This window comes from Danio aesculapii, chromosome 15 (genome assembly GCF_903798145.1).
Source record: "Danio aesculapii chromosome 15, fDanAes4.1, whole genome shotgun sequence".
Classification (NCBI taxonomy): Eukaryota; Metazoa; Chordata; class Actinopteri; order Cypriniformes; family Danionidae; genus Danio; species Danio aesculapii.
The window spans coordinates 36,828,201-36,843,422 of NC_079449.1; the positions used below are offsets into that span (position 1 = coordinate 36,828,201).

Sequence of the window (15,222 nt, forward strand, 5' to 3'; positions counted from 1 at the left end):
TGACACAATATAATTATTTTCTAATTCAATGAAATTACAACCTGCAGAACTATGCTAGAAACATTCTGAAGCTAGTGGTATGTAGATTCGGTCAAAAACATACTAAATGGTTTTAAGCAAGCATTAATTACACAGAAAATATTCACCATTGACAAACTTAGAGGAGGCCTTAGGAAAGATCGTGGCACTGAAGCCTCAGACTGAGCACCAGTGGTGCTAGGAGCAGTGTTTGAAGCCTCAGACTGTTGGCCAATGACGCCATGAGCTGTGTCTGAAGCCTCAAACTGTGGGCCAGTGGTGCCAGAAGCTGTGTCTGAAGCCTCAGACTGTGGTGGTGCAGCGGGAGACTGAGTGGAAGTGGCAGGCTGCAAAAAAAAAAAAAAAAAAGATGTAGTGAAAAAGCATAACAGCACTAATAAAAATATATATTTGTTGCATTATCATTAATGCCTTTTTTAGTATATCACCTTAGTGGTGTGAAATACACAACTGCAGGTCCTGGATCCCCCAAAGAGGGTGGTCTGTCCGCGGGCATGCATGGGACATTTCTCTATCTGAAAAGATAGATTTGAAAGATCTGAGGATTCTTTCTAACCTCTGTGTTTTGCTTCGAATACTTTAATTAATCATATCATTATTTAGAAACATTCTTCATGTAATTTAATCACATATTTATTGTTTTTGACATTGTGTACTTATTTTTCTATTCCATGGTTATTTATTTTCATGATTAGGAGATAAGAGTTTTTAACGTCAAAGCACTGATATTGTTTGCACCATTGCCAACCAATCTGCATACTACATATAATGTCATGAAGTATAAGTAATTTTGCCTTACCTTCTGATAAATGTCATACCACTTCCTCCGTCTTGGAGCTGGTCGATTGCCTGCTCCAGAAGGCCAAACACCAGAGCTGGCAAAGACTCTCAACCTGGCCATCCACTCCCCATCACCCATGGCCTTGTGGCTTTTTGGCTTAGTGCTCATCTGAACATAAAATGTAAATAAAACTTAACAAGTGCATTAATTACAATACTGTAGCCTGTTGCCTGAAACAAGCGAAAGAAAGATCACATTTCCCAGGTAATTTCTCTGCTATGGTAAAGGGATAGTACTAAAAACATATTAATTAATAGAAACATGAAATATATAATTAATTGATAATGTTATCAGATGGGTAATTATAACACGATAACACAATAGTAAACATTATAATAAACATTTAGGTTCAAAAGACAGACATTTTTATTATTCACTGTAGAATGACTGTAACACATTAGTTATAAATAACTATAATTCATATAGCTAATTATCATTTAGTAGCAATATCATTTATGGGTACACCATTGTAGTAACAGTTATAAATCATACAAACATAATAAACATTTAGCAACAAAAGGCAGGCAATTACAGCTTTTAATTTATTCTTACAATTCATATAGCTAATGAACATTTAGCATTTAACATTTTATTTTTGTGTAAACTTTATTTTGTTTTTGGCTAAGAAATACGGGGGGAGGGAGCTGTTGACGCGTCGACAAACGTTTTGATAAACACATCCAAACAACTGTATATACAGTAAATATGCATGTATATATAGATACAGTTATTAATTTAAACACACGATCGAACAAAATCAATGATTTCTGCAACTGTATCAAAAGTCTGTAATGTTAAATAGGGTGCGGGGTCCTGACCTTTGACACCATGCATGTCAATTTAGGGTGACTTTTGTTAAAGTTCTTGTCATAAAATTATAAATCAGCATTAGGAGGCGAAGACTGACATAACAAAAGACTACAATCGACAAAACAACTTCTATCAGTAGATATAGACGTTGACAAAAAAAAACTTACCTTGATCGGTTATATGATGATGTGCTCTCGTCAGAAGACAGCGGAGTTGTCATTCATTTGCACGCGACGCGATTGGCTGTCATCCATTCTCACAATGGAGAGCGAGAGCGGCGATTGGCTCCCATCCATTCTCACAATGGAGAGCGAGCGCAACGATTGGACGAGGAGAGAGACCGAGACAGACGATCCTGATCCAGGTAGCGCCACAGAGACTCAGACTAATCAATCCAACTGTAGTAGAAACGCTGAACTTTGTCATGATAGGTATCCAGGTGAATCCAAATAAAAGCTGCCGAAAAGAGAGAGAGAGGTAACAGAAACATCCAACATGGGGCTCAAACCCACAACCCTGAGATTAAGAGTCTCGTGCTCTACCGACTGAGCTAGCCAGGCTTCTAATACTCTCATTCTAGTCACTGTTTTGATCAATACCTTCCCTACCTGTGTAGAGCTTGATGCTGTTTTTAAGTCAACTGGAATTAGTAACTTGGCCGATACAGGCACTGGACAACAAACTTCTGCTGAATCCTAATGTCCTCTTGTAACGCTAGACAGCACGTGGCCCAGGATCATTGCCCAGTGCACGTGTTAGCAGTTGCAAGGCAGAGAAAAGATTAGTTCATCCCTGGGTGGGCTCGAACCACCAACCTTTCGGTTAACAGCCGAACACGCTAACCAATTGCGCCACTGAGACTCAGACACCAAACCAACTGTTGTAGAAAAGCTGAACTTTGTCTCACTTGGTCTGCAGGATGAATCCAAATGAAAGCTGCCGAAAAGAGAGAGAAAGGTAACATAAACGCCCAACGTGGAGCTCAAACCCACGTCACTGAGATTAAGTGTCTCATGCTCTCCCGTCTGAGCTAGCCTGGCTTGTGAGACACTCATTCTAGTCACTGTTTTTATCAATACCTTCCCTACCTGTGTAAAGTTTGATGCTGATTTTAAGTCAACTGGAATAAGTAACTTGGCCAATAGAGGAACTGGACAACAAACTTCTGCTAAATCCTGATGTCATCTTGTAACGCCAGACAGGGCTTGTGAGATGCTCATTCAAGAGAAAGTCACTGTTTTGATCAATATCTTTCCTACCTGTGTAAAGTTTAATGGTTTTTTTAAGTCAACTGGAATAAAAAATTTGGCCAATACAGGCACTGGACAAAAAACTTCTGCTAAATCCTGATGTCATCTTGTACCGCCAGACAGCACGTGGCCCAGGATCTATGCCCAGTGCACGTGTTAGCAGTTGCAAGGCAGAGAAAAGCTTAATTCGTCCCTGGGTGGGCTCGAACCACCATCCTTTCGGTTAACAGCTGAATGCGCTAACCAATTGCGCCACAGAGACCTTGAGAGCAACCCAGCTGTAGTAGAAATGCTGAACTGTGTCTCAATAGGTATGCTCGAAGAATCCAATTGAAAGTTGCCGAAAAGAGAGAGAAAAACGCCCAACGTGGGGCTCGAACCCATGACCCTGAGCTTAAGAGTCTCATGCTCTACCGACTGAGCTAGCCGGGTTTCTGATAAATTTATTCTAGTCACTGTTTTGATCAATACCTTCCCTACCTGTGTAAAGTTTGATGCTGATTTTAAGTCAACTGGAATAAGTAACTTGGCCGATCCAGGCACTGGACAACAAACTTCTGCTAAATCCTGATGTCATCTTGTAACGCCAGACAGCACGTGGCCCAGGATCATTGCCCGGTGCACGTGTTAGCAGTTGCAAGGCGGCAAAAGCTTTCGTTCGTCCCTGGATGGGCTCAAAGCAACAACCTTTCGGTTAACAGCCGAATGCGCTAACCGATTGTGCCACAGAGACTCAGACTAAATATACCAACTGTGGTAGAAACGCTGAACTTTGTCTCACTTGGTCTGCTGGATGAAACCAAATGAAAGCTGCCGAAAAGAGAGAGAGAAAGGTAAGAGAAACACCCAACATGAGGCACGAACCCACGTCACTGAGATTAAGTGTCTCATGCCCTCCGACTGAGCTAGCCAGGCTTGTAAGACACTCATTCTAGTCACTGTTTTGATCAATACCTTCCCTACCTGTGTAAATTTTGATGCTGATTTTAAGTCAACTGGAACAAGTAACTTGGCCAATAGAGGCACTGGACAACAAACTTCTGCTAAATCCTGATGTCATCTTGTAACGCCAGACAGGGCTTGTGAGATGCTCATTCAAGAGAAAGTCACTGTTTTGATCAATATCTTCCCTACCTGTGTAAAGTTTAATGGTTTTTTTAAGTCAACTGGAATTAAAAATTTGGCCAATACAGGCACTGGACAACAAACTTCTGCTAAATCCTGATGTCATCTTGTACCGCCAGACAGCACGTGGCCCAGGATCTATGCCCAGTGCACGTGTTAGCAGTTGCAAGGCAGAGAAAAGCTTAATTCGTCCCTGGGTGGGCTCGAACCACCAACCTTTCGGTTAACAGCTGAACGCGCTAACCAATTGTGCCACAGAGACCTCAAGAGCAACCCAGCTGTAGTAGAAATGCTGAACTGTGTCTCAATAGGTATGCTCAAAGAATCCAATTGAAAGCTGCCGAAAAGAGAGAGAAAAACGCCCAACGTGGGGCTCGAACCCACGACACTGAGCTTATGAGTCTAAAGGTCTACCGACTGAGCTAGCAAGGTTACTGATAAATTTTTTCTAGTCACTGTTTTGATCAATACCTTCCCTACCTGTGTAACGTTTGATGCTGATTTTAAGTCAACTGGAATAAGTAACTTGGTCAATCTAGGCACTGGACAACAAACTTCTGCTAAATCCTGATGTCATCTTGTAACGCCAGACAGCACGTGGCCCAGGATCATTGCCCGGTGCACGTGTTAGCAGTTGCAAGGCATCAAAAGCATTCGTTCTTCCCTGGGTGGGCTCAAACCACCAACCTTTCGGTTAACAGCCAAACATGCTAAACAATTGCACCACGGAGACTTTTTTTTTTTTTTTTTTTATTAAAAATAATTTTCAAATACAATAAAACAATACATTGAGTGACTTTTCAAACATCAAAAATAAAAAAATAATTATATAAAATATATTCATTTGTATTTGTCCCACATCCAGGTAACACCGTTCACATTAAGCTCTAACATTGCATTTTGTTCTACAAACATTTCTATAAATTCATCTTCTTTGTCATTTAATAAAAAATATTCCCATAACAACCTAAATGACGTTTCCATTTTGTTTTTAAATAATATCCATACATCTACTTTTCTTTTTTCAAATTTTGCAATATTCCTTCTTTGCCATATTACATTCTTTGCAATTATTATACATAAATTAAAAACCGTCCTATTACAACCGTTAACCTTGTAACCAAATAAAAACATTTTCTCCCATTCCTTTTGAGTCATGTTCTCATTATATTTATCTTTCAGCATAGATTTAATAATACGTTTGATCTTTTCCATCAACACACTCAATTCTTCACAGTAAAAAAACAAATGTAAAAAACCTTCTTCTTCATTTTTACAGACTTTACACATTGCATCTCTTTCAATCCCAATTTTACATAACCTCATTTCAGTTAAAATACAATTATGTCTCAATAAATAATAAAAATCTTCTAAAATTGGATCCATATATTTCGTTCCCACATTTTGCCATATTTCACTTTCATTTAAATCATCATATCTTTCTTTCCAATAATTGTTTGCAACTGGTTTTACAAAAGCCATTTCTCTAAAACACAAATAAAAATCTTTTACTTTACAGCCAATAAAAATCTTGTTCTCTCCATTTTTCTTTTTAAAATACAAATCAGGCATGTCTCCATTTTCTCCCTTTTCGTTTTGTTCAATTCTTTCAATCCATTCATGTGGTATTGCTCTTTTTAAATCCTCAAACTGTTTTACAAGTGTTCCTTTCCCTACATTCACTTCATTTTCAGATAACGTGTCTTCTATTGCTTGTAATGGAAGATAGCCATTTATCACCTCATAGAGCAGATCCTTTACTTGCCTAATTCCAGCTTGCCACCATTTTTTATAATATATTACATTTTCATCTTTCGTGATGTTCAGGTTTAAAAACAAAGGTTGTTCTAACAGCTGGTTTCTTCCTTTAGGTACAATAATCATATTTTCTAAAAAGTTTCCCCAAGCTTCTAAAACCTCTTCATAAAATGTTGGTATACCTGTCCACATTTCTTTTTTTGTTTTCATACATAATACACTACATCCCTTATTTACTCCACCACATTTCTTTAAAAAGTAATCCATGACATGTTTCCATACTTCTTTTCTCTTATCATCTACAAAACATTTGACCAATTTCACCCTTAATGTTTTCATCCTTAAAAGTGGGTCTAAAAGCCCAAGTCCCCCAACTTCTTTCCCTCCAATCAACGTGTCATATGATATTTTTGCTCTTCCTTTTCCCCATAAGAAATCTAAAACACATTTTTTAATTCTTTTATAATATTCACAAGGCAATGGGGTAACACTCAGCACATACCACATTTTTGAGAGCATTAGAGAATTAATCAATAAAACCTTTCCCTTCAATGTCAGGTTTCTCAATTTCCAATACCTCAATCTAATTTCAACCCCTTTTAAAACTCCCTCCCAATTAAAATGATCCGCTTTATTAAAATCCAAACCAACCCAAATGCCTAAAATCTTGATATGTTCATACTCTTCCTTAAAATGTATGTGCTGAGGTAAAACATCTGCCCTTCCAATCCTCATACACACACTCTTTTCAACATTAATCTTAGCTCCCGTCCCCTTACAATACCTATTTAAAATCCCCATTGCCTTTGTTACACTTTGAATGTCTTCAACCAACAAGGTTGTGTCATCTGCATACTGGTAAACTGGCTCATGTTCAGTTCTTTCTTCTATTTGTATTCCTTTTATTCCATTGACTGCTTTTATTGCTAGTCCCAATGGTTCAGCTTCTAATGTGTACAGTAGTGCAGATAGTGGACATCCTTGTCTTATAGACCTTGTTGGTTGAAAACATTCTGTTAAAAAACCATTGCATTTAATACATGTTAAAATATTATAATAAAAATTGTTGATCCATTTCCTAAAATTCTCCCCAAATCCAAATGTTTTAATCACTTCAAACAAATAGTCATGTTCCACTCTATCAAATGCTTTCTCTAAGTGTGGTTTATTTATAAACTCATTTCGAGAGGATCACGTGCTTATGATCAACACGGCTGGCTCCTCATTAGCTCTGTAATGTGACCCATCAGATAATTACGGAAGTATTATAAATAACCAGAGTTTTTCACTCCAGTTATCTTCATCTTGAAGCTCGCTTCCCGCTACAAAACGCTCCAGCATCGCACCATTTAACCCATCGAGACGGAAGAACAAACAAACAAACAAACAACAACTCCAGCCAGAGCCCCGCTCTCCCTGAGAATTCAGCCGCAGCCTCGCCAGCTATCGAGCCTGGATTCCCGCAAAACGCCGTCCCACAAGCTCTTCCACCTTCTACTTCAAACTGCCTCACACAAACGCAGTCTACAAACTCCCAACTAAACTCAAGGCGTCGGCGATCCAAGCCATGAAATTAAGCCGAACTCTCACTGCTCTCATAGCAGTGCACCCTCGGTAACGTATATAACACGCTTTAAGAGTAAGCCTAGCGAAAATAACTTCTCTCCAACAAAGACTAAACCTTTTATAAATATTTTGGAAAACAAGACTCGTGTGACTAGAAAGATTTCAAACGAAAAACTCACCCTTCAAGCCTCCCGCCCGTCCACAGATCCATAAGTATTTGACTGCAAGGATCCAGGCAACATAATCCGTAAACAATAGTCCACGACATATTCATACGTCGATAAACATCGCTGTTATCATCCAGTCTAGTCACCGGCATGCAGTAGCGTCTTTTACAAACACTAGTATTTGGTAAACAAAATGGCCGCCGATCTTTTGATTGACACTTCATCGAGCCAATAGCGGAAAGGAGAGGCGTCACTATCCAATGAGCTCTAAAACTCGATACGGTTCCGCCCTCCCTCGATAAATTATGAATGAACTCCGCTGTAAAAGACTTCGTGAATTAATCGGGCCAGATATGCTTGCAACTTTAATCATGTAAGATCCCTAACATGTTATTTAAACATGGATTAAAGTAAAGCCCATAACAATCATTCCATTAACACAGTTTTTACTAAGTGGTGACTTTTAAAGTTCATAGTTTGATGTTGGCATTTGATATATTTAATTTAGATAAATAAATAAATAAATAAATAAAATGTAAAAAAAAAAAAAAAAACTCTGCCACATCTGATAGCCATTTAATTGCTGAGAAGATTATTACCCAATCAGCGAGATACATTCACCACATCAAGTACAGAAGTCCAATTGTAATACACCAGTGGCTCATATGTCCATACACAAGTGTCACTTTTAACTTTATATTGGCACATCGGTCGGAGGTAAAATGGCAAAGAAACAAACTTCCCGCTTGACTGCTATGAAAAGGAGGCAGACAGTTACATAAACGGAGTAATGCTTCATCTATTAACTCGGCGTTAGATACATTCGCATTTTAAACATCATATATCACTAAGGGGTTAAACTCCACTCCACCACTCAGTCTTTAAGAGGTACTTCCAGGACCACCAGACAAGCACACCCCAAATCCTCAGCTCTGCTTCCATCTGCCATCCTGTGGGAGACGAATGCCCACACCTACCATCCTCGCACACAGCGACAACGAAGCTCACAGTTGCCCATACCCTTATTAAGATGCCTCGCATGGATTTCAGCTAAAACTGTTTATTATGTCTGCTCTACATATACCATGTTCTAAGATTTAATTTCTGATTCTCTCTCATTCTAGACATCATGACAGCCGGCCCCAGAAGCTGACCTTCATCCAACTCATTATATTCCACATCCATTCCAAATACAATCACACTCTACACAAAGGATACATTTCCACTCATACAGCCCACATCCACGATGCCATTTTTACACTAGCCTTTTGGGTTTTGAGTTACTCTGAATTAACATCAATCTCAATCCCACAATCCACCTCACCATATCTGATCTGACAGAAGAAACTCCATCTTTCTCTATTAAGCAAAACCGATCAATTCCGCAAAGCACATTCTATATACATTTTTGACATCTCCTACCCCACTCACATCTCAAACATTTCAGATGTGTTTTTAGGTACAAGCACAACTTGAACTATCCCATACAGCCAATCATTCTCGTTCACCACAGCCCAGACACATTTGGGAGTCGTCCCAATTTTCAATTGCCGCAGCAGTGACGCCCTAATACAAGCTCATATACACTTACATGTCCAATACCACTAGCATCACACTGCCCCGCATTATTACAGCAGTAAATACTTCCACACATTGCATCCATACAGACCCTCCGCTGCAGCAGAGATGCTCCGCTGAGCTACACTCACCCACAGTACCACCGAAACTGAGTGACACTCTAGCTAAACCCTTATTCACTTTCATCTCTACATATCACTACTGACAGCGTTTAACATTCCTGTGGGCGCACTCACAACTCTCCAATATACCGACTACTACTGCACCTTGCAACAGCAGAGGTGCTCCGCTGAGCTACACTCACCATAGCACCACTACAACTGTGGTGACACTCTACCTGAGCCCCTATTTCTTTCATCTCCATATGTCACGACTGGAAGTATTAATATTCTGCGGGAGCACTCATAACGCTGTAATACTGACTACCACCGCACCTCTGCATCAGCAGAGATGCTCAGCTGAGCCTTATTCTCCCTCTGCACCAATGCCACAGCAGTAACACTCTGCCTTAGCTCACATACACATTTCCATTTAGCCATTTACTACCGACATGCTGCACAGCACATAATACACTTCTGGGGAAGCGTACTTGCCTTCCGATATTGACTTCCGCCGCACCCCCGCAACAGCAGAGAAGCTACATACACATACACTTCTATTTAACATACCACTACTGACACACTCCCCAGCACTGCTACTGCAGTTTAAATGCCTCCGCAGGAGCGTATTTAACCGTTATTATTGACTAGCCCCCCATTACACGTAGCATCCTCTTCAAATGTATACACGCATTACGCTAAGGCTTCAGTGTTTCCACACAGCCTGCACTCACAAGCATGTTCACTCTAGGCTTTTACGACATATTGGACGCTCAAATTCATAACCATTCCATCCACCCCACCATCTCTGATTTAATTTTGCTTAATGGGGGAGAAGATGGTTTCTTTATCCTGCAGAGCAAACAGATCAAATCCACAATGGCCACTCATTTACATTTTGATCTCCCCACCCCCATTTCAAATCCTTCTAGCATTCCTACAGATGAGCAGATCCTAAGACCCCAACCCTTCCTCCCCACTTTACTGATGACGCTAACCGTCCAGTAACTCCATTTCTGGTTCCAAAAACACGTCAAAGTACTCCTTTTCGCCTCCAAGATCTGACTCCCCCGGAGTCAATCAATTACCCCCCCCCCCTTACCCTGGCCAATATACATCTTTCTTGCTTTCTAGCGTTGAGTTCCTCCGCATCTCCTGTTCTAAATTCTCTAGCGTTGAGTTTCTCCGCACCTCCTTCCCCCCCTTCTAGCGTTGAATGCTTCCGCTCTTTCCTCCACCTCCTCCCTCTTAAACCACCCCCCAACATCTTTACTCCCTACCCCCTTCCCAACGTCGAGTTGCTCCGCTACTATCTCTTCCTTCTAGCGTTAAGTTCTTCCGCTACTCCCATCTCTTCAGCCTAAGTAACACCATCCAAGGCCTGACTCCCCCGGAGCCAATCAATTACCCCACCCACTTCAATTGACATCTTTCTGGTTTTCTAGCGTTGAGTTCCTCCGCACCTCTTGTTATATTTTCTATAGCGTTGAGTTTCTCCGCACCTCCTTCTCTTCCTTCAAGCGTCGAATGCTTCCGCTCTTTCCTCCATCCCCTCCCTCTTCCACCCCCCCAACATCTTTTACTCCCCAACCCAATTTCCAGCGTCGAGTTTCTCCGCTTCTTTTTTTTTTCAGCGTCGAGTTGCTCCGCCACTATCCCTTCCTTCGTGCAGTAAGTTCTTCCGCTACTCTCACCTTTCCAGCCTAAGCACCACCCCCCAACTTACGACTCCCCCGGAGTCTTGTCCCTGCCCACCTCCTACAGGAGTCTTCCTCCACCCCCTCCCTATTTAGACTCCTGTAGGAGTCTAACCCTTCAGCTCTAACTCCCACGGAGTCAACCCCAGAGCTACAACTTCCCTCCTGCAGGAACCTATCTCCCTTCAGTTCATATCCAGCAGCCGGATATGGCGCTGACCTCTCGCCTTTTGGGGGGCACTTCAATACGCGGCTGCTGTCCCGAGCTTTAAAGCTTTTTTTGGGGAGTTCTCGAGACCTACCTGAGCTCGAACTCCCCTCTCGCCCTTCTAACGGGAGGGAGCCCCGGGCTCGAGGATATTACGAGCTCAGGGCTCTCTCCCGGGACAGCATGCCAAATACGCTTTATTGATTATCAGCTAAGTGTGAACTCTTGAAGTGTGGTTTATTTATGAACTAATTTCGAGAGGATCACGTGCTTATGATCAACACTGCTGGCTCCTCATTAGCTCCGTAATGTGACCTATCAGATAATTACGGAAGCATTATAAATAACCAGAGTTTTTCACTCCAGTTATCTTCGTCTTGAAGCTTCCCCCTCCTTCCACCCCTACTTCCTCCCTCTTTTTTCCGATAGGGCGACACGGTGGCCCAGTGGCTAGCACTGTTGCCTCACAGCAAGAACACCGCTGGTCCAACCTCCTATCAGGCTGGTTGGTGTTTCTGTGCGGAGTTTTCATGTTCTCCCCGTGTTCGCGTGGGTTTCCCCCGGGTCCCCCGGTTTCCCCCCACCGTCCAAAAACATACCATAGCAATAGATTAAACCAAATTATTACCGAAAACAACCCTAGTTTACACTTCTCACGCGGCGACAAGCAGGGGAGTTCTCGAGACCTACCTGAGCTCGAACTCCCCTCTCGCCCTTCTAACGGGAGGGAGCCCCGGGCTCGAGGATATTACGAGCTCAGGGCTCTCTCCCAGGACAGCATGCCAAATACGCTTTATTGATTATCAGCTAAGTGTGAACTCTTGAAAATATAATATCAGTGCAAATCAATCAACTTAAGTTAAAGATTTAGCTTCACAAACAGGCCAACACACAGTAAAAGCTTTATATATTGAAGCAAAATTATATGCATATTTAAATGTATATTTTCATATTAATTGACAATTCACACTAATTGAATGTATAACATTCAAATATAATAGAATTAGTTATATTTCAGATAATATAAATCAATTATTAGCAACAAAAGACCAATTTCATAATGCTTTTAGTGTAAAAGACTTTAATTTGAAGCAAAAAAATATGCTGGAGGACTGGATCAGATATATAGCACTTTACACCTGATTACCTCTGCAGATTATACACATTTCACAGCACCTGGAATTAACACAAATAAGTTTGAAGTTACAGTGTTTCTCATCCATTTGTGATTAATGTACAAACAATTATCTACAAAGGCCAAAAGTAGCAAAAAATGGCCAGTATGTGATAGCTTTACTCGTTAAAAGGAAAAGGTTTTGTCACAGGGTATCTTATATATGCTTTTGTGAATGTTTATGCATATTTCTATGCACAAACACAAGTTATTATTAGAGGGAAAAACATCTTTGTTACCTACCAGGTGAATAAGAGGCTATCGAGAAAGCTGAGCTGCTCACACATGTTCTGTTCAAATAAAAACCGAAGGAAAGAAAACAAAATTGGCACAAAAACAAGTAACATTTTGATAGTTAGAATCTATAGACCAGGGGTGTCCAAACTACGGTGGCCCGCGAGGTTTTTTATAAATATCTATAGAATTTGGCCCGCTATACAAAAATGAACATTCAATGAATGCATTATTCAATGAATAACCACCGGGTGTCGCTATCACATGCCTTCAATTAGGCAGCAGATCCTGTTATGAAGTAAAACAAACCGAACAAACCAAAGGAAACATAATTCAGGGCTTGACAGACTGCCCGATGGCCCGGGGTCAGTGTGCGAGACGCTTGGGCCAGTGTACAGAATGTTACTGGCCCAATCAGGCCAGTGCTGCCTTGTCACACAAGTTTGGCTGTGACTGTCTGTCAATTGCGTGTAAATACAATCTTAGGGTGCTTTCACACATAGACGTTTGTTTCGGAATCTGTCTTGTTTGCCCCGTTAGCGCAATTCGTTTGGCATATGTAAATTCAGCAATCTCGCTCGCATCCGCGCCAAATCAATCGGTCCGAGATCGCCTGAATGAGATGGTCTCTGCTCGATTAAGCCGATCGATTGTAGTGAGAAAACAAAACAATGCAACTAACGACCCAGGCTATTACAGTGTATTATGATTGTGTAATAGCCGTATATACGGCAATAAAAAGAGAGAATGAGTAAACCAAGACGTCATTCCTACCGGTAAATGTTGTTTAAATGCTGTGCTTTGTTATTATGGCAAGTTGTGGTGTCGATAGGATGCTCTCACAGCGCATGTGACAGTCCCTTCCTTTTCACCTCTATGGTGAACTTTGAGCTCTAACAACAAAGATATGTTCGAACTGCACAGGCATGAAAGCAGCTCTGAGCGCAAAAGACCTCCTTCGAGCCAGCGACCTAAGGATTAACAACAACCCACCTACAGTCCTCCGCTCCACCAACTGAGCTATCGAAGGCTTACGAGAGTTTTCCACAAGCCCACCCTCTTAAGGTTGCTGCAGTCCGACTGCTGGCCAAAAAGGGCAGAAGCAAAAACACTCAAGCCTCCCTATACCGGGAGTCCAAGCCGGGCCGCTGGGTGAAAACCAGGAATCCTGACCGCTAGACCATATGGGAACTATCACTTGTGAGGGCCGGTCTGCACAAACTTCAGTTCTTTCTGATCTCATACACAGTCTCATGGTTTCCGTAAGCTAGAATCTTCTGATCCATAGTCATAAGCGTTATCCTTTGTGCCACTGGCACTCTGTTCAGCACCTTGTTAGAACATTGTTTGAAACAAGGACAAGGCTCTGTCAACCTGGAGTTCCGTCACCACACATTCTGCTTTGTTTTTATGGCAAGAGGTTGTGTGGATGGGATGCTCTTACAGGATTCCTGACAGTCCCTCCATAGAAGACCTGAGATCCAGGGTCGGAGACTCTCTCCTCTCCAAGAGGAGGTTAAAAGCCATAGTTTCTTTTATGCATGTTTTATCAAAGCACTTAGGTAATGCTGCAGCTCAGAGACTTACAAGAGGAAGAGATTACGCTGCAAGTTGGCTGGGTGACTTCAAAGTGGTATGGACTTTTGCAACAAGTAGGCTGGGTATACGATTGGTGTAGCTGTAGTAGACGTTAATAAAAATCAGCAGTTGGGACAGCCTTTGAAACCAGGGGAGCACCCCACGGGCTCTGTGCTGGCGGCCCCAGAAACTCGATTCACTCCAGAGTGGAACTGAACAGCTCCAGCGGGGGAAAGGCGACCGCCGTGCACTGACTGACAGCAAAGCAAAAAGACCAAAGAGAGCCAGCCAGGAGTCGAACCTAGAATCTTCTGATCCGTAGTCAGACACATTATCCATTGCACCACTAGACCTGTCTGCTTAGGTTGTCATCGTTAGCTTGTTGGTTGTAATAAGGACACGGCTCTGTCAACACAGAGTTCATTCAACACATGCTGTGCTTTGTTATTATGGCAAGTTGTGGTGTCGATAGTATGCTCTCACAGAGCATGTGACAGTCCCTCCCTAGAAGAACTGTGATCCAGGGTTTGAGACTTTCTCCTCGCCAGGAGGAGGTTACAAGCATTAGATTTATTTTTAACAGAGAAGCTGCAGCATACTTGCGTGGAGGCCCACAGTTAGGCTTGAGGGCAAAATTCTGCCAGCCTCCCCTGGTGGTCTACCGAAGGCTTGAGAGCTTTCCACAAGCCCACCCTCTTAAGGTTGCTCTCTGCTTAGTTTGTCATCGTTAGCTTGTTGCTTGTAATAAGGACACGGCTCTGTCAACACGGAGTTCATTCAACACATGCTGTGCTTTGTTATTATGGCAAGTTGTGGTGTAGATAGTATGCTCTCACAGAGCATGTGACAGTCCCTCCCTAGAAGAACTGTGATCCAGGGTCTGAGACTTTCTCCTCGCCAGGAGGAGGTTACAAGCATTAGATTTATTTTTGACAGAGCAGCTGCAGCATACTTGCGTGGAGGCCCACAGTTAGGCTTGAGGGCAAAATTCTGCCAGCCTTCCCTGGTGGTCTACCGAAGGCTTACGAGAGCTTTCCACAAGCCCACCCTCTTAAGGTTGCTGTCTGCTTAGTTGTCATCGTTAGCTTGTTGCTTGTAA

General features: G+C 41.9%; 1 non-coding gene across 1 annotated transcript; it reads right to left on the reverse strand.

Moving 5' to 3' along the window:
* Positions 1-3,128: 3,128 nt before the first annotated feature.
* On the reverse strand, positions 3,129-3,202 carry trnan-guu (transfer RNA asparagine (anticodon GUU)). The gene has a single exon. It is a non-coding gene; the product is annotated as a tRNA-Asn (tRNA).
* Between the last annotated feature and the right edge of the window lie 12,020 nt (positions 3,203-15,222).